At 41.9% G+C, this 24,041-nt stretch overlaps 1 protein-coding gene and 1 long non-coding RNA gene across 2 annotated transcripts in view; both read left to right on the top strand.

Annotated features, from left to right (window-relative positions):
• LOC124711724 overlaps positions 1–24,041 on the top strand; it is a 183,778-nt gene that overhangs the window by 38,910 nt on the left and 120,827 nt on the right. The window lies entirely within an intron of this gene.
• On the top strand, positions 4,672–23,298 carry LOC124711725. The gene is made up of 4 exons (XR_007005505.1): positions 4,672–4,720; positions 13,185–13,271; positions 15,199–15,335; positions 23,020–23,298. It is a non-coding gene; the product is annotated as an uncharacterized LOC124711725 (long non-coding RNA).

The raw sequence follows: 24,041 nt of genomic DNA, 5'->3' as shown, positions 1-24,041 counted from the left end.
GGACTGCATACGACCGGGGCACACAGGGCCAACACCCGACATCATGGTGTGGGGAGCGATCGCCTACACCGGCCGTACACCACTGGTGATCGTCGAGGGGACACTGAATAGTGCACGGTACATCCAAACCGTCATCGAACCCATCGTTCTACCATTCCTAGACCGGCGAGGGAACTTGCTGTTCCAACAGGACAATGCACGTCCGCATGTATCCCGTGCCACCCAACGTGCTCTAGAAGGTGTAAGTCAACTACCCTGGCCAGCAAGATCTCCGGATCGGTCCCCCATTGAGCATGTTTGGGACTGGATGAAGCGTCGTCTCACGCGGTCTGCACGTCCAGCACGAACGCTGGTCCAACTGAGGCGCCTGGTGGAAATGGCATGGCAAGCCGTTCCACAGGACTACATCCAGCATCTCTACGATCGTCTCCATGGGAGAATAGCCGCCTGCATTGCTGCGAAAGGTGGATATACACTGTACTAGTGCCGACATTGTGCATGCTCTGTTGCCTGTGTCTATGTGCCTGTGGTTCTGTCAGTGTGATCATGTGATGTATCTGACCCCAGGAATGTGTCAATAAAGTTTCCCCTTCCTGGGACAATGAATTCACGGTGTTCTTATTTCAATTTCCAGGAGTGTATAAATTCACTGTTTTAACCACGTGAAATCAATCCCCTAATTCACAATGAGATTACCGAATAATATGATATGGTCAGTAACGTAACGCCTTTGTTTGACATGGGATCGCTGAATCTGTCCTGGACGTCATTTTTCAAGCACCTTCGCATTCCAGGTGCAAAGGCAGGGCTACATGTCAGGATTTCTCGATTGCTGGCCAGTCAGAGACCGGAAAAGGCAACAGTTAATTTACAAGCGCATGTTCTCGACATCCATTACGAGAAACATATTAATCGATCTTTTCATGTGTTCGACCATGCCCCCAGTGCGCGGTAACGGCAGAGTCGATGTCACCCACCTGCGTTTACCCGTTATTGCGCTACATCACAGTTTCTATTTGCTAATAATAATTCCAGTACTCCCTTTGTATCACTAAACATTCAGAGATTACTTTTTCTTCCAAATACTTTATTTCATCTGATTTGTAAACAGATAAATTATCTGATAACGCTGATAAATATTTGTGTTTCATATCATTTTCAGTCTGTATTGAAATTTCATAACGGTAAATTATCCGATCGAAAGCTGTTTCGGGAAGCGAGTGTACTTGATCTAAATGCAGACTTCAACAGCATTGGGGTTTTTCTGTCGCAGAGAAGAAAAGGCTGCTTGCGGGAGAGATACAGGCCACTAGTGTGTTCCCTGGAATGCCCACCTCTGTGTACATATTCCAGATACGAAGGGTGGAAACTCACAATCAGAAAAGACATGACTTTAGGAAAGCTTTTGGAAAAGGACTTCAAATTTTTAGGTAATTCTATGGTGGCCTATGTATCCCGTAAGTGTGTAGTACTCAGGGTGAAATAGCTTCTGAGACATATAGTTTGCTGAAGAGACTGTGTAACTATAGCAGTGTTCATATCTCCGGTAGAAGTAAATGATGCTGGAAAAGATGTGGGGATGAAAATTACTCACGATTTTCTCTGCAGTCGATAATGCGTGAAACCCTCTAGGACCTATGTGGAGTCCGTAAAACAGCTTCCCAGTACCATGGAGGACACGGGGGCGAAAAACATAATTTCATTGGTTAGTGAGGCTGATTAGTACAATACCCTTTAGTGTGCAGTGTTAAAAACAAGTCAGTGGCCCATTTACTTTCCGTGAGAGTCTCTCTGTTACGTGGGACTCACACTGTTACGATGGAGCCGCGATAGGTAATTGGAGGTAGTGTTATAAGTAAGCAACGAAGTTGGTTAAAGTGTTTAGGACGCATATGGTTTTCTTGCCAACTAAAGGGTTTATATTATTTTTTGAAACGAATGTCTTTACTTACCTCCTTGAGGACTGTGCATTTCCATGTTTCGTGGACATTGAAAAAACCTGTTAAATGCTGACCGATGAAATAATTCGCATCGAGGTTAATGATATGATCTCATGTTCTTCCTAGTGTATTCAAATGAAGGAGAAGATTAATTAACCGGCTCTTGTATGAAGGCGAGATATAGACCCTTAGCTACAAATCAATAACGAAGCTTACCAATGAAGTGAGTATCTCGCGTTTTACATAATACTTATTACTGAGCTTGTAACAAGAAAAATAAACCAGTGAAGCAGTACGACGGTATTTAAATGTTTAGCCTTTGTTAAACGAGGAAAAACTTTCAAATCAGGTGTTTAGAGTAAACTGGACTTACAACTTTTTTTTCTTTCCTGTTCACTCTGTTGGTGCAGGTAGTCACTTAACGTCTGTGAAAATAAATTCACATCTGCTTCATTACTCTGCAATTCACAATGAAGTGCCTGACACAGGGTTCACCGAACCACCTTCATTCTTTTTCTCTACCGTACCACTCTGTTACACCCAACGGGAATCACAAATACGTACGAGTACATCTCTCCGTGAGAGCTCTGATTTATCTTTCATTACGATGATCATTGCTCCCTATGTAGGTGGGCGTAATCCAAAATCTCCCCACTCTGAGGAGAAAATTTGTGATTGAAAATTCATGACATCGTCCAGCAGTAAAGGAAAACGACTTTAGTTTTGTGATTGCCGCACCAGATTGCGAACCATATCCGTGGCACTCTCATCGCTATTTCGTGACAGTACAAAACGAGGTGGCCTCCTCTGAACCTTTTCGGTGTCCTCCATAGATCCAATATGATGCGGCTCCTGCACCGCACAGGACTACTCCGGAAGAGCACGGACAAGCGTAGTATGCGCAGTCTCTTTAGAGGCCCCGTCACATGTTTTAAGTGTTTTGTCAATAAATTGTGGTCTTCGGTTTATTTTACCCACAACATTTATGTAATCAACCAACTTAAGTTATTCGTAATAGAAATCCGTAAGTATGTAGTTGAGTTTATAGCCTTTATATATGTGTGCTTTTTAGTGTACCCGAAATTTAGCCGATTTCTAGTAGTAGTCAAGTGGTCGACATCATATTTTTAATAATTTAGAGTCAATTGCCACTTTTCGCACCACATAGATACCTCGTTTAAGGTGTACTGGAATTTGTTTTGTGCATCTGATGACTTTATAAGACGACAAATGACAACTCCATCTTCCAACAATGTAAGAGTGCTACTCAGATTGTCTCCTAAATCGGTCATGTAGACGAGGAACAGCAGAGGGCCTATAACACTTCCTGGGGAACGCCAGGTATTATTTCTGTTTTACTCGATTACTTTCCGTCTATTACTACGAACTGTGACCTTTCTGGCAGGAAGTCACGAATCCAGTCACACAACTGGGACGACTCTCCGCAGTCACGCAATTTGAACAGAAGCAGCTTCTGACCGTGGAGAACGGTGCCAATAACTTCCAGGAAACCTAAATATACGGAATTTCTGGAAACCTATAGCTACGGAAACACTTTGACAACCCCGTCAATAGCGCTCATAACTTACTGACAATAAATTGGTAGTTGTGTTTCACAAGCCGATCCATGTTATCCGTTTGTCAATAAATTGTTTCTTTTTTGAGGTGACTCATAATCTTCGAACAGAATATATGTTCCTAAACACTACGGCAATTCGAAGTTTACGATATGGGTCTGTAATTGAGCGGATTAAGGCTATATCCTTTCTTGGATATTGGTATGAGTTGTGCAACTTTCCAGTGTTTAGGTAAGAATGATTCGACTAGCAAGCGGCTGTATATGATTCTATAAATATGAAGTTATGTTATCAGCATACTCTGAGAGAAACCTGTCTGGTATACAGTTTGGACCGAGGCTTTGCTTTTTACTGATGTAAGCTGCTGTGTTACACCAAGGATATCAGCTTGTAAGTTACTCACGTTTGCAGCTGATCTTGATTCGAATCTGAAATATTTACTTCGTCTTCTTTGGGGAAAGAACTGGGTAAAGCCACTTTTAGTAACTCTGCTTTAATGGCACTGTCACCAGCAGCGCATTATTGTGTAATGGAGATATTCATTGCATATTTTCGCTTGAGTACTTTATATACGACAGAATGTCTTTGGATCTTCTGCCACATTTATAGATTGAGTTTCGTTGTGGAAACTATTAAAAGCATTTGTCATTTGAGCTCGCGCTAAATTTCTAGCTTCTGTAAAACTTCGTCATTCTTGGAGGTTTCTCGTTCTTTCAAATTTGATATGCATTTTTCGTCGCTTCTGCAACAGTGTTCCGACCTGTATTGTGTAATGTGGGGGATCAGTAGCATTTCTTATTAATTTAGTTGGTATATGTTACTCGACAGCCGTCGATAGTATTTCTTTTAACTCAAAGCATTATATAAATAAGTAAATGAAAAAATAAAAACTTTACGTAACCAGACTTCGTACCTCGTAAACGTTTTTTTTCTGCCTCGTTCACGTAGCCAGGCTTCCCTCGATCAGTGACATGTAAATTACTTTCCATTTTCCTTTGTCGGACTGCTATTATCACCCATAGCAGGGAACAACGCATAATTTTCCGTATCGTACAAACCACCTGGTAGCTTTTACCTGACGACTTTCGCTTTACGTAACAACGAGAGCTTACTAGCCTATAAAAGGTATAGTTGCTGACTCCTGGCTACTATTCGCCATGCAGAAGACATTCATTGTCATCGTCGTGGTCGCCGCCTGTGTCGGTAAGCCAATTCGCCGAACAGAGCCACGTAACTTCGTTTGTAATTGACTCTTACACGCATTATCAATTTGTAACAGATATACCAATAACGATGTTTGACCTCTAACTACGTTTCGAAGAGGCGAACAGATGGAAACGAATTACTTGTTGCTAATCTTTGTGACACTCCGTTCATCCATTCGTTCTCTATATACATTACTTTTCACTGAACTGCACTGCATGCGTTGACCAGTACACAAGCCTTTATTCATTTGTTCTTGTTACTGACTGACAGGACGGACTCAACAGCGTCATAGTTTTTGCTCTCACCTCATACTGCTTGACAGAAAATATTAAAGGTGGAACCATAGGCATAACTTTTTCTAGTTATATCCGAAATGTGAAGAAAGGGAAACGTAAAGGATAAATGAGGCAAGCGTCGCGTACAGCAGAGTGAGACTATGTGCACTTAATTACCTAGGAATAAACTCTGGGAAAGAAGATTAATATTACCAGTCAGTAACTGCTAGCTCCAAAAACCGCACCCATTTGGAATAAAATGCAGCACGAAGTTGCTATGTTCACATATTCAGAGCTGTGATAGCATTCCCGTTTAGATGTTTAAGTAAGTGGAGTTCGTTTGACCAATATCTAACAGACGTTTCCTAAATTTCAACAATGCAATGAACGCTGTGCTTACATATCGTTGCGATGACAAGACGATAGAAATGAATTTTCTTCCAAATTATACGGGCTATACTACGGATTATTTATTGCGATGATTTAAAGAAGCAGTTACGACATAGATATCATACAAATTTCCACAAGCTAAACAGTAAATTAACTACCTTGATATTTCGTAAATAACTTTAATGAATATATTAATTTTTGTCGTTTTGTGCTCCATGGGTGTGTTTACATTCCAGTTTCGTTAAATTAAGAGTTAGTTCCATTTTAATGGGATGCAAAGAGATGACGAGCGATTATGGTAACTGTATGGTATTGTTCGTCGCGTTCGTCACATAGCTCGACAGGCGATCCTGCGGCAGTCAGTTCTAAAGCTAAACCCATTTTGCACATATTGGGTCATCCGTGAGGCAGCGTGGCTCATGTGCTGCTTCTTAACCGGACAGGGCTTTTTACTGAGTATTAACAGCTTTACGATACAAGGTCTAAATCTTTGGTGTCTCTTCCATTGTGTCGAATAATTTTCGTTCTCACGTATGCAGATAAAAGATTCCCATATTCCTCCCGCCTTGATTTGGAACGAAAAGGTTATTTGTTATGAAACTGACCGCAACTGCTGCTAAAAAGGACAATCCTGGCGCCAGAATACTTTACGAATATACTCTAAGACAAAAAGTGATGCATCACGAAGGGATGGGACGGACCTCTGTCGATGTAATGTGCGTGTACAGTCAAACTAATGATTGCAACTTAAGGAAAAATTCGATATTTTATTCAAGAGAAAAGCTTCATAAGTTGAGGAAGTCGTTTACGCTTTGGTCCACCTTTGGCGCTACGTAAGCAGTTATTAGTATTGAGATTGTTTGATAGAATGGTTGGATGTCTTCCTGAGGGATACCTTGGCCGATGCTGTCCAAATTGCGCTCTAGATCTTCAAAATGCTGAGTTGCTTGAAGGGTCTTTCCAATAATGCTCCAAACTTCATCAACTGTGGGGAGATAAGGTGCCCTTACTGTGTAAGGTATGTTTTGGAAAGCACGAACGCAAGCAGCAGAAAGTCTCGCCGTGTGCAGGAGGGCGGTACCTAACAGTTATATAATCCCATGATGCCTTGCCATAAAGGGCAATAAAACGGGCGTAGAACGTGCTGTAAAGTTGCGTGGATGACACTCAAAGGGGTCCTGCTATGATATGATATGGCACACCCATCCATGGGTGTCTGCAAGTACGTCTCCACTGGTCAGTGGGCTCAGTTCGAAGCGGGACTCATCACTGTAGACACTTCTAATCCAGTCAGTGAGATTACAGGTCGAATGTGCCCGGCACCACTGAAGACTAACCTGTTGGTGTACAGAGGTCAATGGCTGTCGGCTCAAGGGTCGCCTCCACAGCAGGCGACTGATTCATGTACGAAACCTAAATCTAAGGTAACAAAAGTGATGGGATAAAGACATGCACACATGCAGGTGTCGGTAGTATCGGGTACACAAGGCGTAAAACGGCAGTGCGTTGGCGGAGCTTTCATTTGTGATCGGGTGGTTAGTGACAATCATTCTTTGCGCGCACTATTTGCGAGTGGAGCAGGGTTGGAGGGATCAGATAATTGTATCAAAAGTACCCTCCGCCACACATCATTAGGTGGCTTGCGGAGTATGATGTAGATGTTATTCATGTACACTATTTCCCCAAGGTGATTATAGCCTCTACAAGGTAATTAGCATACTTTGAACGCGGAAAGGCATTTGGAGCGAGACGATTGGGTTAGTACATTCTGGAGATCGTTTGGGAATTTAGAGTGTGCCGAGAATATGACATTTCAGGCGGACAATGCAGTCGTTGATGACTTTCACTTAACGACCGACAGCAACTGCGTTTGATTGGTCAGTACTAACAGGCAATAACAATACGTGAAATAGCCGTAGTGTGCAGTGTGAAACGTACGACTAACGTATCTGTTACGGCTGTGCTGCGAAAGATGTCGTTAACGGGCTATGGCAGCAGACGACCGACCTGAGTGCCTTTGCTAACAGCATGACATCACTTGCAGTGCCTCTCCTGAGCCGATGACCATATCGGGTGGACCCTAAATGACAGGGAAACGGTGGTCATGTCAGACGAGTGCCTATTTCAGTTCGTAAGAGCTCTTGCTAGATTTTGAGTGTGGCACACACCCCACCTAGCTACAAAACAAAGTTTTCAACAAGACACAGTGTAAGTTGGTAGTGGTTCAATAATGGTGAGAGCTGTGTTTCGATTCAATGGACTGGGTAGTCTAGTTCATCTGAACCTCTCATTGACTGGCGATGGTGAGAGACTGCAGGGCACTGTCAGTTCTGATACGGTGTTGTGTTCCTAAGGAAGTTCATCTTTATTACATGGTTGCTATAGCTGGAAATTATCTGACTTCATTCATATCATGAAATTGTTGGCAGTAGGTAACGCTCTTGCTTGTGTGCTCTACTGAAGGAATTGCGGTAAGCTTTGCCTGTATCTAAAGGAAGAGGGTGCCGATTTAAACGACTGCAGTGAAGTCGTACGGTGGCTCAGGGCCGAGGGGATCGTTTTTTCTGCAGAACCTGGGTGAAAACGTTGCGGACTGCCCTGCTCCTCAGTCTCATTGTGCAGACTCGTTGGATGGCGCCAGTCGGCCGGCGGCCGCGTTCACATAGGCTAACTAGCTGTGGGCAGAGCATTCATGATCAGCAAATAAAGCAGAGGATGGGCCCTAGTTAGTCAGGAAGGCAATGAGACGACTGTGCGTTTCTGCGAGTTTCCATGATCAGTGGCGCCCAGACGTCAAGACTCTACTTCAAGACATATTTGTGAAGGCACAAGGGTTTAGCGAGTTTATGGCCATTCTTTGGAAAGTTCGAGATGGACGCTACAGGGGACATAGCAATCGTTGTATGTAAGACTGTGGTTCCACCGAGTTCATGCTTTTGGCGTAAACGTGTGAGAAAGAGGCCTCTAATCTGAGTGTTCTGGTTAATGTCGTGTGTTGATCCCCACGTAATCACTTTGTTCACCACAGGCCGCATATCATTGATAGCGTTTGTCCAAATAAAAAATGTTTGTGTCCATTCTTTAGTAATTTTTTTTGTCTCGTGATGTTAAGAATGAATAAATCTATTCTGATTTAGATCACAACTGCTCCCAGTGATCCTATTCAACATTACCTTTGCCACATTTTTACTGAAGTAATGATTGCAATTGAATGTTGGATGTTTGCAATGGTTATATTCGGCTAACAGAAGACCATTTGCAGTCATTCAGTGGTGTAGTCATTATGGATGACAATGTGCCATGTGCCATTGTTCGAGTTTGGTATGAAGAACATTCTGCGAATAGGTTGGTCACCTAGATCGTCCCACACGAATACAGTCAAGCGCTTATGGGACATAATCAACGGCTCACTTCGAGCACAAAATCCTGCACTCGCAACGATTTTGCAGTTGTGCACGGCTATAGACGTAGTATGGGTCAATTTTACTGCATGGGAGTTCCAACGACTTTTTGAGTCCATGCTAAATCGAGTTACTGCACTAAATTGGGCAAAAGGACATCCGGCACGATATCCCATGACTTTTTGCGCCTCAGTGAAAACGTGTGGCCTCTCATGTGAGATGTCTGGTCGACCATAAACTTGTGGAGGACAAGGAGGTGGTGGCTTCTGTGACAGGGAGGCAAATAACGAGATTCATACGTAGTGTTTGATACATCTCTATACTGAACGTGATTCCCAGCAAGTCCGGCGTAATATCCAACACAGGTCGGTGAGATAGGTCTAGTCCGATGTCCGCAGTAGTAACAAAGGCTGAACGACAACGCTTAGACTAGACAGAGAGAGCGGAACAACAGAAAGACTAGACTAGACTACTCTAGAGAGCGGTGGGTCGTCTATTAAGTCAGTTTTGTGGCGGTACAAGCGGCGTGGGCTGAGGAGGTCGTGTCTCTAAGCCGGCCGTAGATTTGCAGCGTAGTCACAAGGGGCTACCGCCAAGTTCTACATGTGGACTCAGGTGGCGTAGTATTGCTAGCACACGACGTCACACGAGGTAAAAAGTGTGCTTGCACCCTGGGGAGTTGGTGATGTAGGCCAAGGTTATGTTAGTCACGTAACTTGCTTAGACGAAATCATTAACAGGGCTGTGAAGCACTGACGTACTCATATTGACGGACAAGTTGGATGTAACACACACATTCGGTCATGGTCAGTTCTAATCATCTAGGATTACAACTACTGGTGCCAGTATGGATTAAATCATAATATGGCAGTTTCGTTCAAACAACTCATAGCGTAATGTACGTCTTCTTGGATGTGGCAACAGCATTTCTGTTCAGCTGAGCTGCCGCTGCGAAATTTCACTCTTCATTTTTACCGTTTCCTGATACATGGTATTTGGATACCGTCAAGATGAAATGAAGTCAGTAGTTTGTGTAACCTGAAAGTTAATAATTTCTGGTCGGTTACTACAAATACCTGGGACGTCATCAAACGTACTTTAAGTCGTAGTTTTTGGAACACTGAATAAAGATCGATATTCATATGTCTGATACTCATTGACGCATTGTCAGCGTGTTTTCAGAAAATTCGTTCTTGTGAAACGCAACCAGCTCTTCTTTCGCCAGTAATAATGAGTGCTGTCGACGAGGGATCTCAAATTGATTCCATATTTATAGGCTTCAAGAAGGCTTTTGACACTGTTCCTCACAAAAGGCTTCTAATCAATTGCTTGTCTATGAAGTATCACTTCAGTTACGTGACTAGACTCGTGGGTTCCTATCAAATACGTCACAGTTCGTAGTAATCTACAGAAAATCATCGAGTAAAGGAGAACCATTCCAATTCAATCTCGTTCTTTTTCTTAAGTAACGATTGTGGTAACTCTATGTATGAAAACACGTCCAGTTTCGATAAAACAGAACTATTATCTGGCTTTCCTAAAAGAATAGTTATAGTCTCTCTGGCCTCCCTAACTTATGTAAACATTTTAGGAGGCAACCTTTGTAGCCCTGTTACACTGTTTGTAGAAGAAGATATCGTTTGCCCTCTAGTGAAGTCATCAGAATATCCAAACCATTTCCAAAATAGGCACTGTATCTGTGTTGTGCGAAAAGTGACAATGAGTAAGAAAACAAAGCAATTAAATTTCGGTTACACCAGAAATTACACAAATTTAAAAGCTGCCAGTTGAACTAAGTATCTGTGAATTACTGTTAAGGACAATTGAAATTGGAAAGACCAGATAGATAATGTTATCAGGAAGACATCACATGAACTGCACTTCACCAAGGCTTAGATGGTATAACATTTCTACTAAAGAGACTGCTTACAGTACCCTTATAAGTCCTTTGCAAGTCATTAAACGAATATCGATTTCACTGCGACGAGATCTTCTCACGAAATTTCAGTCACCAATATTTGCCCTTGACGTGAAAATATTTTACTGTCACCTACCTACATATGGAGAAATGACCATCTTAATAAAGTAAGAGAAATCAGAGTCGCTACAGAAGTATGTGTATGTAAATGTTTATTTTTCTCACGTGCTGCACCAATTTCTTGTGCCTCAAATACTTTGCCGAACTCAAGCAGTGTCGTTATGGTAGCCGCACGTTTGTCAGTGGAATATCTCAGGTCATTAGTTGGCGCCGGGTGCTTACTGAATCCCGACTGATATTTGCGGTATAAGTTGTACAAGTTTATCAGCTATGATGTGATATACAGCTGATGATTTATTCTGACTTTTACCAAAGCTACAGAAGTCCTTTAACCGGACGCAGGGCTCGTAATGATATACTGAATAGAATGTTTGTTGTATGGAGCCATAAAACAGAAGCTCAAAAATTTAGCAACTTTCCTGGAAGCACTGTTTATTTGGAGCCTTTGTATTTCTACAGGGTGATTCACGAAGATATGCTAATATTAGCATATGTTCCTATGTTATTCTATAAGTAAAACTAAAGAAAACAGTTCAGACAAACACACGTCCGAAAATGTTTAGTTACGGAGTTATGGCTAGTAAAATATTTTGTCGGAAATTTAGCAACTTCGCTAATTTGAAGCAATGGCTGTACGAGGTTGAAGCACAGCGTGATTTAAATTCATTTTGTTTTTATTGATCAAGTGTATCTAATAAAATATGTACCAGACGTGTATCTGCAATAGTTTTCCAGAACATCCAGAGAAGTAAAGACGTAATTACGTGAAATTTTAATTTATTAACTACTTGGCCGAATTCGTTTTTTAAATTCCAAACTATGCACAACGTTTTCAACAGATGTTGTAGAGAACTTAATTTCGAAAAAACGGGATAATATCGTTATATGAAACTGTGTGAATATGTCAGATAATCTACTTTCATCAATACCATAGCACACGTGAATTCATGTTGGATGTTCTGGAAAACCACTGCGGTACACGTCTGGGACATGTTTTATTAGATTCAGGAGACCAATAACAACAACAAAAAACTGAAATCGTACCTTACTTTAATCTAAAATAGTTTTGCGATGGCTTCATCATATTAAAGAAGTTGCTAAATTTCACGGAAAAGCTATTATTAGCCGTAACTAAACATTTGCGGCCCTATCTTCATATGAACTTTTTCCTTTAGTTGTACTTGCAGAGTAACATATTAAAATATTTGCATATCTTCGTGAATCATCCTGCATGCAGTCCGCTTTGGACTGTCACGATCGATATATCTAACATTCCTCCAATTTGTGTGACAAAATTTGTGCTGTGTGGAGTAGACAATGGATATTGAATAATGCCCTCAGAGTTCTTGTGCTTAAGTATTACCATATCTTTTACATTGTCAAACTTTCGCTGCAGCTACCTCTGTAACAAACTTCCTGGCAGATTAAAACTGTGTGCCTGACCGAGACTCGATCGGGACCTCTGCCTTTCGCGGGCAAGTGCTCTACCATCTGAGTTACCCAAGCACGACTCACGCCCCGTCCTCACGGATTTACTTCTGCCAGTACCTCGTCTCCTACTTTCTAAACATTACAGAAGCTCTCCTGCGAACCTTGCGGAACTAGCACTCATGAAAGAAAGGACATTGCGGAGACATGGATTAGCCACAGACTGGGGGATGTTTCCAGGACGAGATTTTCACTCTGCAAGGTTCGCAGGAGAGCTTCTGTAAAGTTTGGAAAGTAGGAGACGAGGTACTGGCAGAAGTAAATCTGTGAGGACGGGGCGTGAGCAGAGCTTGGATAGCTCAGCTGGTCGAGCACTTGCCCGCGAAAGGCAAAGGTCCCGATTTCGAGTTCCGGTCTGGCACACAGTTTTAATCTGCCAGGAAGTTTCATATCAGCACGCACTCCGCTGCAGAGTGAAATTCTCATTCTACATCTGTAAGAGTTTATTGCATGCAGTGAGATGCGTGGGGTGTAGCAGCAACAATCTCAAAATGTTGCGACTACACAATCTTCTTAGCTATATTATGGAGAGAGTTTCTCCTAGTAAGTTCCTGTTCACGCCTCGAATTAGGTTGAATTACTCTTATAGACACTGAAGTGAATCTAATTCCCATTGAATGGATGACAGTTTGGTAAATTATTGCGAATTCTGGAACTGTTTTTTCATAACTCAGAGGTCAGTTGACCATAGTAAATACAGGAAAAGCATCGAGATATAGTACTGTGAGACTTTGTAGAAAGTGAACATTTAGTATCTCTTTAGGTCTCTCATCTAAATAAATTCAATTTTCTGTTGTGAATGATGAATTTACTGGTGTAATTGCGTTGTATGACACATATTAAAACTACAAAACAATTCCTTTGCGTAGGAGCCATCTCTGCACAGGTGGATTGTCCCGAGGAGTGCCTAGGGCTGGCAGGAGGGCCTCCGGTTGCAGAAAACAAACAGCAGTCTGGTCTGTATATTACCAATACATGTGTCTGAAAAATATACTGAAAGAAAATTTTTTTTAAATTCATTGAGTATTCCAAAAATTATGCGATTTTTATGCTCATATTCTATTCAATTCTTCGTTGCTATTTTTATACAATTAGTAAGTACTGATATTTGTTGGTGCTTGTGGTAGTTTAAAATGTTTACTGCTATGTTTTAAATATATTTTTAAGGTCATATTTTTACGATGAAAAATTACATATGTTAATTTGCTTTTAATCAGCGACTTTATTTTTAAGCCATGAATTTATGTCAATCCTTAGAGTTTGAGTATGACTATTAATTAAATAAAATTTACAGCACCTCTAAAACATAAAGAAGCGCCCTAGAAAAAAATGTGGACACTAACTTGTGGAAGTATATTTGCAAGAAAGTAAAAAACTGACTTCAAAGAATACCAAATAGTAAGGCAGACAACACTTTTCAGTTCCGTATCATATAGTTGGTAATTATTAGCGTACGCAAATCGGTCTAAGCTGTATCGAACAAACACAGCTGCCTCGTGGTAATGATTTTAACATGGGTTAAATGGTTAGCACAGTTAACAATTAACACCATCAATAGCCGAATAAGTTGCACACTTAACAGGTATTAACTGAGCCCGGTTTGTCGTAATCCTTGGTCTGAATTAGTAGATACACTAGTGGAAACTCACCGAACTACAACCAGACTAACTCTTAACGTACCCGCCTCTTACAAGTAAGGCCGTTTGTCGTAAGATATCACTTACAATTTTCGTACAAAAACCCATTTACCCAAAGACGGCACTAACCTTACCTTATCCAGCTGAACCGCAGTGACCAACATACGTTTTTCCTTATTGCCACATTTCAGTATTTGACAGTAAATAACGTGCAATGCGAAAACACAATACAGTTCTTATCGTACTTTTGCTAACAAAAGGTAACACTTAAATTCGCACACACTTAACGGCGTTTAGAAAACTTCATAAAACACATACAGCGAAACGCAGTGCTCGCTCGGACATGGATATCATGAACTCGAGTTCTCGGTGAATCCAAACAGATACAAAGTTGATCGAGTGACAATATAAGCAACTATGGTGGAGCTGATTACATCGCCGCGTGGGGTAGCCGTGCGGTCTTCGGCGCTTTGTCACGGTTCGCGCGACTCTCTCCGTCGGAGGTTCGCGTCCTCCCTTGGGAATGGGTGTATGTGTAGTCCTTAGCGTAAGTTATTTTAAATTATATTCAGTAGTGTGTAAGCCTAGGAACCGATAACGTCAGCAGTTTGTTCATATACGAACTTACCACAAATTTCCAAAAATTAGTTCATCCTTGCTCAGTCGCGGTACCTTAACCGTTTAAACAGAACCACAAGAGGGTCAAAGTCCCATTTCCACCAGAATGATGTGCGTAATTGATTCCCTGTCAGTACACTCTCAGAACTAATCGTACAATCCCTGATACAGGCTATCAGTACAAGCTATCAGGCAGATTCCGCAAATCCAGAGATCTCAATAGACAATTGATTGTACAAAACACCAGACAGACAAACTAATGATAACTAATACTCCGGGCAATTTGCATGCAGAAAAGAAACGTAAACATCCCGAACCACACATTACACCTCATTGCAGTAACATCGTAAGCTAATCAGAACGCATTTCCCAGGACATGATACTTTAATTGACGGAAACGCACCGACGCTCACACAACTCACAGCAAAAATTGTAGATTTCGTCGTGTTGTTGCCTGCACCAGAAACGAACACTAAAGTATAGCTGGTAGAATGTAGCTGATTGTAGCTCCTGCTTTCAGCATCAGTAAGTGGATTACCACGTCGTCGGGTAGCTGAAAGACGCAATTGTAAACACTTTTACTTCCAGGAAAATACTCAGCAGTAACTAACTCAACTTTCCTGCACAGGACGCGATGGGAGGGACCTGCCCCGTCAAAGTCTACGAGCGCCACTTCCCGCCTCAGCGACCAGAGCAAATAGCAAGCCGATACCCCTGGAAAACAACGTTAGCGAAGTGTATAATCCATCGTTTTGGTATTATCTGGTAATTAGTTTATCACTAAGTGCATGTGGTTTTTTTAGGAGTAGTCTGAACTTTACCTCTTACTCATTGAAGGCGTTGTGTCCCAAACTCGAAGGCAAATTTAAATACCCTGACGGAAAAAATGTCACAACACCAAGAATAATTAATGTAAAGGAATAAAATTCCTGGAATACATTTGTCTAGGTTATTAACAGGGCAAGATCACAGGTTAATGTCAGCGCGAGATGATGCATTGAAAATGTGAAGTGCTGGTACATTAATAACCGTAGTATCAGCCAGAATGTTTGATGCAAACGCACATGTATTTTGTTTTACGGTTACCGGATGTCAGTTTCTTGGATGGAGTTCCATGCTTGTAGCACTCCGTCGGTCAATACAGGGTTGATTAACGCTGTCTGTGGAGGACGCTGGAGCTGTCGTGTGATGATGTTCCATATGCGCTCGATTGGAGACATGTGATGATAGAGTAGGCCGGGGCAACATGTCGACACTTTGTAGAGCATGTTGGGTTAAAACAACTGTATATGGGCCAGCGTTAGCCTGTTGGAAAATACACCCTGGATCGCTGTTCATGAATGGCAACACAATAGGTTCAATCTACAGGTTGACGTACAGATATACTGTCAGAGTGCGTTGGTTAGCCATAAGAGTACTCCATCTGATATATGAAATCGCATCGCAGACCATAACTCTAAGTATAGCTCCATTGCGTCTAGAAAGTTGACTGGTTGGTCGTAGGTCCTCAACTAATCTCCCAGTACCCAACACACAGCCGTCACTGGCAAAGAGACAGAACCTGCTTTCACCAGAAAACACGAGAGACTGCCACCGCGCTGTCCAATGGTTTGGGCACAGCGGAATGCATGCTACAAGGCGTCTGGTTCAGAGCTATCCTTGAAGTAACAGATTTATAACAGCTTTCTATGGCGCTATGATGTCAACCGCTGCTGAAATATCCCCCAGAACCACACGCCGAACGTATGGTCCTCGTAGAGCCACGTAGCCATCCGGAGACCGATCTTCTTGCGACTGTTTAATCTCGTGACGACCGCTGTCAGCAGTCATGCAGGGTGACTACATACCTGCCAAGTCTTTCTACAGTATCGGAGACGGAGCATCCAGCTTCTAGTACTATATTACACGACCTCGTTCCAACTTAGTCACCATAAACGCGTTCTTCACTAACAGCAGCACACCGTGTCAACTAGCAATAGTAACTAGTGCTCACGGCCGCTACAGCATGTATTTAGAGTAGTTCTGATGTCGCACAACTATGTCTTGGTGTTGCGACTTTTTTCCGTCAGTGAATGTTAGCCGCCGGCCGCGGTGGTCTCGCGGTTCTAGGCGCGCAGTCCGGAACCGTGCGACCTACGGTCGCAGGTTCGAATGCTGCCTCGGGCATGGATGTGTGTGATGTCCTTAGGTTAGTTAGGTTTAAGTAGTTCTAAGTTCTAGGGGACTGATGACCACAGCAGTTGAGTCCCATAGTGCTCAGAGCCATTTTTTTAAATGTTAGCCGAGGCTGGCACGATGCCGTCTGGTTCACTGATTATTTGACGTTACAGCGTTTATGAGCACTATGCTCCAGAGATCCACGGTCGATATGATTAATGTTCCTATAAGCTGCGTCAAGCAATCAAAGTTTTGGTGAGTGTGAGGAGTAAATAACGGAACCTGCACATACACTGCCATGGCTGGAGTTCTAGTTTTACCAATAACTAATACACTGTTATTCTTTTTCAGTGGATTTACGTGTATAAGAAGGTGTCGTCGCGTAGTGACGTGGGTGGGGTGTAATGGAAGAATCCTCATCTTGTTGCAACTAACCAATTTTTACGATAATGTAATACACCCACTGCAAGAGTAGCGGCAACGGTGTTTCGTTTCCGCTTACTAGTAAGCAGAACGCGATTAACAACTGCCATAACTGGCGGAAAAAGGAGTTGGATTAGCTTTAACTTATATATATTGTACGCTTCAGTGCGAATAATCTCAACGTCTACATTTGGCAGGTGCAGCATAAGGGACGAAACAATATAATTACTTGCATTTATATCTTGAACTAATCACGGCTGAATTGCTATTAGCATTTGTTAAGTACATCAGCGATAAGGATCGGTAAATAATTCATAGTTATACGACTTGCGTTCAAAAAGCAATGCAACACATTTTTTTCTGGATGCAGGTAGGTTTTATTCAAGATTCCAGTACACGACATTCTTCCTTATTCTTTTTTTGAATTCAAAACCATGGTTCAGTGTGACGGCCTTGCTTCACGTTAGTGGATGGCCTGTATGGCCCCATGTTACTGCTCTGCTGGTCAACGCTGCAGCCAACGTCCAGATGCATGAATAGCCTCGCCATCACGCTTCCTGCGGAGAACGTACTTCATTGGTCCAAACAGATAAGAGTCGGAAGGTGCAAGATCAGGGCCGTAGGGTGGATGAGGAAGAGCAGTCCAATGACGTTTTGTGAGTTCCTCTCGGGTGCGCAGAATTGTGTGAGTGCTTGTGTTCTCACAGTGGAACAAAAGTTCGTTTGTATTTTTGTTGCGACTAACACGCTCACGTCGTTTCTTGAATTTCGTTGTAGCTGCACACTACACTTCAGAGTTGATCGCTACATCGTGAGGGAGGACGTCAAACAGGACCACATCCTCAGTGTCCCAGAAGACCGTCGTCCTAACTTGCCTCGAATTAGAGTGTCCGCACGTTGAAACGTTGCAAGAGTCACAGCTGCGTGAGGCCTTCCGTCACGCAGGACACCGGACAGGTCTGAGCGACCTCGCAGCGATAATCGCCGACGTCTCGCCCCACGACACATCGTGTTTTTTTCAACTACTAGGTCTCCGTTGACATTCCAGGCACCTATGAATTTCTATGAAGCTCAGGTTTTCCATTGAAAGAGCTTAATGACATCTTTCTGCTTGGAATGCGCCTCAGTGACAGGCCCTAATTTGAAGGTCATGTACAGAGCCACCACCAATCGGAACGTAATGAAACTATAGGGACTGAAGCGTTAATATTCAACGACGTTCCACAAAAAATTTCACATTTTCCAACCTAAACTGGCCGAGAAAAGCAACGTGTTGCATTACTTATTGAAAGCCCCTCGTAAATACGTTCATACTGTGGGTTCTTTTATTGATTTCACCGTTACATTACATTAGAATGCATTTCACGTAACTATGCCCAATGTAAAATTCAGCTTCCTCTTTTCTCACAAGATACACTGCGAACCATGGTTGAAGGGTAAAAACCAGATTGATAATCATAGACTTCCGAGAAACGTTTGACATAGCGCCCCAGTTCACGTTGTTCACAAAGGTGCGAGGAGAGGGATTACACGGCCGCTGTGGCCGAGCGGTTCTAGGCGCTTCAGTCTGAAACCGCGCAACCCCTGCGGTCGCAGGCTCGAATCTTGTGTCAGGCATGGATGTGTGTAATGTCCTTATGTTAGTTAGGTTTAACTAGTTCTAAGATCTAGGGGACTGATGACTTCAGATGTTTAGTCCCATAGTGCTCAGAACAATTTGAGCCAATACGGATTATGTTTCTAGATATGTGAGTGGCTTCAATACTATTTAAGTACTACAACCCAGTACGTTTTCCTTAACGGCGAGCGTTTACCAGAGACAAGTGCATTGTCAGGAATGTCTCTGGGGAGCATGATTTTACAGCTTTTATTCTCTATATACGTAAGTGATCGGTCAGGCTACAGAGATTTACGTCTTTCTGCTGATGATGCTGTAATGTACGGGAAGGTGTCGACGTTGACTGACCTTGTAGGACGACACAAGATGACCAAAACAGAATTTCTAGTTGGCGTGATGAGCTGCAACGTGCTTTAAAATTAGAAAGATATAAGATAATGTGATCGAGTAGGAAAAAACAATTCCTGTAACTTTAGAATACAGAGTTAGTCGTGTGCTGCATGACACAGACCCATCGATTCAACATCTACGCGAAAATTTGTAAAGCAATATGAAATGGAACGATCAGGTCAAGTTTTTAGGAGTAAAGGCGAATGATCGACTTCGGTTTATTGGAAGGATTTTGGGTAAATGCAGCTCATTTATAACGGAGGCGGCATGTAGAACGCTGGTGCGACCCTTTCTTGTGTACTGCTCATGTGCTTGGGATACTCACCAGGTCGGGTTAAAGGAAAACATCGCAATAATTCAGATTCGTGCTGTTACATTTGTTACCGGATGGTTCGATCAGCAGGGAAATATACTTTGTGGACTCAAATGAGGACCTTGGAGGGCAGACGGCGCACCTCTCTCGAGGCACCATAACAGATATTTAGTCAACTCAGTTTCAAGGCTGACAGCAGAACGTTTCTATTGCCGCCATCGTACGTTTCGCGCAAAGACCACGAAGATGAGACGACAGAAACTGGGTCTCGTCCGGAGGCTTGTAGACAGTCGTTTTGCCCTCGCTCTATTTGCGAGTGCAACAGGGAAAGAAATGACGAGAAGTGATGATGTGTAAATGAATAAGAGGCTGAACCTTTACGGTGAAATAATCCTCAAGACTTATTTTATTTAAACGACTCAGTACGTGCATATGCTGAAGTGAAACCTGAGGAACATTTCTCGCAGAAATGGGCTATCGCTGTATGGGCTTCATAAAATGGCTATAGTGTCTTTTTTTAAAAAAAACTAGTAGTCACGAAAAAGATTACAGCGATGTTTGAAATGCGCACGTGAAACTCTCTTGAATCGATCGTGATCGATGCGGAAAAATATGGAATTCACAACGGGAATGACTCGGAAAAAAGACATTATGTTATAATATGTTATGTATAAAGTGTATCACAAAGATCATGTGTGAGTCTCTAGTTACAATGACTTCCTCGTCTTCACAATAAAGTGAATGTAATCGCGATTGGAAGGCTATTTATAAAGGAATCCTGGAACCGTATCTGTGTAAATCTGACTTCATTTCATTATAGTAAATTCAGGCACAACATCTAGTTGTGTCAAAAAGTGTTGCCCAGGTGACGTAACAACACCGCAACTCCTGTTGAAAGCCTGAACAAAACTCAGTTAAATTCATATAAATTTTAGAGCTTGTGAAGACTATAATAGACGCTTCTGCAAACGGTATCTGACAATAAACCTGGTTTACTTCTAGTGTAATAAATATCTCTGCTTATCGTAGCTTCTGGCCAAACCCGCCTCATCTTTTCACAACTAAAAATATGAGTCAATATAATGATGATACATAGTCTAATTATTCCTTCAAGTAACAACTAACCGATATTGGCTAAAGTTGTTTCTTCACGTTATGACTGACCTCAGTTTCGTCGCTCCCAAGTCATCAGTGGGAACGCCAGGAAAGAAATCCAGTAAGTATTTGGCCTTCTCGGTTGACAAGTGATCGATCTCGAAGTCTTCCTTCCCCCCAACCAAATTACCAATGGTATCTTAGCTCAGAAAATTTACATGTTTGTGCTTTGTAAAGCTACCCTCTGGCTCAAATGTTTTATCAAATAACAGTCCAAAGTTTGCGATACTGCTAAATGACTTCCCCCTCTCACGCGGAATTTGCAAGTTAAATAGTCCTATTTAATCGGAGTCACCTGGTAATAACATCTCGTCCGAATTTTCCATCTGACAAGTTCCCACATCTGAAACCAATGATGGAATATTTCAAGCTGAATCGTTATTACGGTAACAATTCTCCCTGACCATGGAAATTTAACTGCGTGAGTCCAAGCATACACACCTTTTTTCCGCATATAACGCAAATGAAGGGAACAGTAGGTGTAAATCCCGCTGTCCTACTGCACATGTCAGACATAATAATTCAAACAGTTTCCATTCCGTGCAGCTAGTCACTAAGACATTGCACATTTTCCCTTTCGTACCGACTGGCAAACTCACTTAACATGGTTGGTACTCACTCACCCGAAACATTTCTGCACTAATTCTATTCTCATTACCGCCCTTACCCAATGTTGTCTCTACCTATTGCTTATTAAACTCGGTTCTATTTTGTTCATTAACAGCACCACGAAAGCAAAAAGTTAAAAAAAAGTACAGATAACCTTAGCTGTTGTGGACTTTTACTAAAAGCATACATTTTAAATAGATAATAACGTGTAACTAGCATTCAGAGGTTGAAAATATTTAATATGACTATCGTTGTGGCCAGTCGCATGGACTACTAGTATACTACTGCAACTACATTTATCACTACAACTTAAATTTCTGAATTAACTTTAGATGATAAAAATTTAACAGTACTGTAGAATATGCTAGAAGAACTCATGGGAAGCAGTATACACATTTTTCAAAATGGTTCAAATTCTTCAAATGGCTCTGAGCACTATGGGATTTATCATCTGTGGCCATCAGTCCCCTAGAACTTAGAACTACTTAAGCCTAACTAACCTAAGGACATCACACACATCCATGCCCTAGGCAGGATTCGAACCTGCGACCGTAGCGGTCACGCGGTTCCAGACTGAAGCGCCTAGAACCGCACGGTCACACCGGCCGGCCTACTTTTTTTTCAAAATTCTAAAATATGGAGTACATGACTAGATTATAGTACTTACTATAGATGGGAGTAAAGTACACCTTCCCCGTTGGTGCCGGAGGAATTTAGTTGTAGGAAGACGGTTTAGTTCTTCGAAGAATGAAAGTAATGTCAACATGTCTACAAACGTCATTTCAGTAACAGACACGGCTGCAGTCATATCTTCCTCGCCCGACGTCACCAGCAATACCGGTCGATACAACACTTCTCTTAAACTTCCGACATAATAACATTCATACTTATTTTGAATTCTTAACTCACTTTTACTTTCCTCGAAGCATTAAACCTAATAACTCTCAGGCGGACACGCTGAAACAGACCACTTCAAATAGAACGCCTGCCACAAATCTTAACCATAGAATAAATAGAATGTAAATTTATTATAAAATATAAGGCACACAATGTTCTCAACCACCCTCTGCTGCCAATACATAACTCAGCCAAGGAGAGTGGTAGTGCTAAGTTGCTATATATACGGTAAACAGGAAAAGAAATCACATAATAAGCTTTTGAACATCATAATAAATTCAAATCCGGCACCAATGGAACGGTACCATGTCCATCGCGGCATAATTCTTAACGTTTCCACAATGTAAATCATGTAATTTTGCCTATTGTCAGTTTGAAATAGTTAATTGATAACTCTTCACCCACGACGATAACACGACACTTACTTGATCCGTAATACTGTTTCTGTGATGCCTCCTCGACACATAAACTTTCTGTTATGTCAAACTAAGAAGAGATATTAAAAGACTAGGCTTTCGTTAAAGTAAGTCAACTGATATATGCCACCTTTCGCTCTTGAAAGCTATGCAGTATTCATACACTTTGTCAACAACGATGGGTGAGAACGAAGCCAACAACCACCTTTATAGAATACTGATTGACATTTGTGCGCGATGAGTGTACAGACGATCTGTTGCTTTTCCTATCTCCCTCCTACAGACGTGCGCAGTAACATAATAGCTGAGGAGACATTTCCTGCAAACTTCACAAACAGGTCCTTGTATATTCCCTGCAATTCATATGCTACATTCGTTGATATAAGAAGTTAATTGTGGAACGTGATGATGGCTCGAGATATGATAGAAACAAAGTAATAACCAAGTTCTTTTTCTTGTCCTCCTCTCTAGCGTCCAACGCTTCCTCCATCTAGGGGCTAAACCACGACGCAGGAAGGTGGATGAGCTCTTACCAACCCACGACCGCACTGACGTACAACGGCTACTCACCAGTCCGGGCCTGTTGCTGTTCACCACCGTAATAAATGATAAAATTTGCTACGACATGCATTGCTCTTTCAATAAATTGAGTAATAACAGCACCATGTGCAGAAATAGCTCGCACGAATATTTATTTCCGCAATTCTACTGCAAATAATCTACTTCTTTTCCTCATGATGATTTGATTTATTTTGTCGTTTCATCCCAAAACTTCTGTATCAATAAAGAAGCTTTTCCTTTCACATTTTTCCTAACTGTCTACATCAAAATATCCTCTTTTCCACACAAGTTCAGTTATAAACGAGTTAACAAAACTGAAATTATGACTGTGATTAACAATAACACTGGTCAATCATTACTATGGTATTAGAAAATTGTAATGACACACATAGATACCTGGATTTCACCCAGTACAATGAAAGAGGCAGAGAAGTGCCACAGAAAGAATGCGACCGTTTGATGGAAGAAATTATCCAGCAAAAAGATGTAGACTTACTTGCCAAAAAATTCGTTAGAAATCAGAGAGTTCAGATAGAAAAATCCAACAACAACGCCATTTGAAATCACTATTTCGTAAACAGCAGCACACCTTGCATGTTCATTTGCTTAATGTGCTATTTCGGTTGACTGAACGCATATCTCTCTTGGGACCTCCTTCCCAAACTAAATACATACGGTTTTCTATCAAACCTAAGCCCCAGTTTGGTACTAGGTCAGTTTGAGGAGCCATGTGACCACTGACTGCTGCTATTATTGGAAAGTATATGAGATAGGAGAATTGGCGGTTTCGGAAAAGAAGTTATTGCAGGTCTTGTAAATAAAACCGTTTTAAATCCAAACTACACTGCATGGCCAGCTTATGTAAGATAGTCGCTAGAAGCTGCACGATAATGACACTCGGCGCCCAATCTCATGGCAAAACCGCTTGAACG

This window comes from Schistocerca piceifrons, chromosome 8 (assembly GCF_021461385.2).
Source record: "Schistocerca piceifrons isolate TAMUIC-IGC-003096 chromosome 8, iqSchPice1.1, whole genome shotgun sequence".
In the NCBI taxonomy this organism is placed as follows: Eukaryota; Metazoa; Arthropoda; class Insecta; order Orthoptera; family Acrididae; genus Schistocerca; species Schistocerca piceifrons.
The sequence above is the reverse complement of the archived record's forward strand: the minus strand, read 5'-3'. Positions and strand labels throughout refer to the sequence as shown.